The sequence below is a fragment of the Bison bison genome, unplaced genomic scaffold (genome assembly GCF_000754665.1).
Source record: "Bison bison bison isolate TAMUID 2011002044 unplaced genomic scaffold, Bison_UMD1.0 scf7180017864331, whole genome shotgun sequence".
NCBI classification, from domain to species: Eukaryota; Metazoa; Chordata; class Mammalia; order Artiodactyla; family Bovidae; genus Bison; species Bison bison.
In genome coordinates this window covers 4,017,218-4,019,336 of record NW_011494903.1, presented here as the reverse complement: position 1 = coordinate 4,019,336, position 2,119 = coordinate 4,017,218, and the positions used below count along the sequence as shown (strand labels likewise).

Sequence of the window (2,119 nt, the reverse complement as noted above, 5' to 3'; positions counted from 1 at the left end):
GTGCCGAAGAATTGATGCTTTTGAACTGTGGTGTTGGAGAAGACTCTTGAGAGTCCCTTGGACTGCAAGGAGATCCAACCAGTCCATTCTGAAGGAGATCAGTCCTGGGTGTTCTTTGGAAGGAATGATGCTAAAGCTGAAACTCCAGTACTTTGGCCACCTCATGCGAAGAGTTGACTCATTGGAAAAAACTCTGATATTGGGAGGGATTGGGGGCAGGAGGAAAAGGGGATGACAGAGGATGAGATGGCTGGATGGCATCACTGACTCGATGGATGTGAGTTTGAGTGAACTCCGGGAGTTGGTGATGGATAGGGAGGCCTGGCATGCTGCAATTCATGGGGTCGCAAAGAGTAGGACATGACTGAGTGACTGAACTGAACTGAACTGAACAGATGGAAAGAACTGAAGGGTCTGAGAATGTTAAGGAGATGGAATCAGCAGAACTTAAATATGAATGAGAAAGTGGAGCAGTGAGGTAGAAAGAAAAGTCAAAAATGACATCCATACTCTCTGTTGGTGAAACCAAGTAAGTGGTGATGTTCTCACTCACTGAGAGAGAAAATTTGCGCAAAAAGTGGAAGGAGGAGATGCTGAGTTTATTTGGGGGAGACTTTAATGTAAAGATTCTGAGGGATATGCAGGTAGAGGCATACAACAGCAGTTGGGTATACAGTCATAGAGCTCAGGTTCTGAAGGATCTGGGCTGCAGATAGAGATGGAGAGTCATTTTTTGCTTTTGTGATTATGTGTGTGTGTGTGCTTGGTCACCCAGTTATGTCAGACTCTTTGCAACCCCATGGACTGTAGCCCGCCAGGTTCCTCTGTCCATGGGACTTACCAGGCAAGAATACTAGAGTGGGTTGCCATTTCCTTCTCCAGGGTATCTCTCTGTCCCAGGGATCAAACCCAGGTGTCCTGAATTGCAGATGTATTCTTCAACATCTGAGCCACCAGGGAAGCCTGTTGTAATTTTGGTTTTAATTCCACAAATATACATAAATATAATGATTTGTAAGAAATTAAACAACACATGTGAATTGAAATATCTCTTGAATACTCTCTCCATATTCCAGGTACTTCCTTAAAGGTATCTATTATTGTTGTTTTCACATATATTCTTCCAGAATGCTTCCTCTGCCTTTATACACATATATGAACTTACAGAACTGTGTTTTGTTGTTGTTCAGTAATTCAGTGGTGTCTGACTCTGGGAACCCATGGACTGCAGTATGCCAGGCTTCCCTGTCCTTCACCATCTGCCAGAGTTTTCTCAAACTCATGTCCATTGAGTTGGTGATGCCATTCAACCATCTCATCCTCTATCATCCCCTTCTCTTCCTGCTTTCAATACTTCCCAGCATCAGGTTCTTTTCCAATGAATTGGCTCTTTGCATCAGGTGGCCAAAGTATTGCAGCTTCAGCTTCAGCAACAGTATTTCCAGTAAACATTCAGGGTTGACTTCCTTTAGGATTGACTGGTTTGATCTCCATGTTGTCCAAGGGACTCTTAAGAATCTTCTCCAGCACCACAGTTTGAAAGCATCAATTCTTTGGCGCTCAGCCTTCTTTATGGTCCAACTCACACCCGTACATGACTACTGAAAAAATCTGATCTGATCTGATCTGAATGAGTTGATAGAACAAGGCCTATAAGGGAGTGAGGAAGTGGGGTTGGCAGAGGAACAAGTGAAGTACGATGGAAATCTAGCTGATGTCTCAGCGAATCTTATGGGGGCACTGCAGATACGCCTTCAGAGTCAACCTTTAAGGTAAACAGACTGAGCCACTGTACTTTTGCATTAATCAGTCACTGAGTGACAGCTACCCCTAAGGAGAGGATGTACTTAAGAAATCATGACTCCTTTCCTCTAAAGGCAATTCCTTTAGAGTGAAACTCCACTGTGGTCTTTCAACAGCCAATGCTCCTAGTGATTGGAGAAATAAGTGCATTGATCCTGAAGTGAGGACCCAGGAGACTATACCACACAGTCCCCACTATACAGACTCTATGAATAGTTCCAAAACATACTTTTAAACCTAAGGGTATTTCCTGGTAATTTCTCCTTTTTAGTAATTAGGTTAATTTCATTCTTTTTTTTTTTTTTTTTTTTTTTAG

The 2,119-nt window shown here is 42.9% G+C and overlaps 1 protein-coding gene across 1 annotated transcript in view; it reads right to left on the bottom strand.

Moving 5' to 3' along the window:
- LOC104998589 overlaps positions 1-2,119 on the bottom strand; it is a 125,279-nt gene that overhangs the window by 47,570 nt on the left and 75,590 nt on the right. The window lies entirely within an intron of this gene.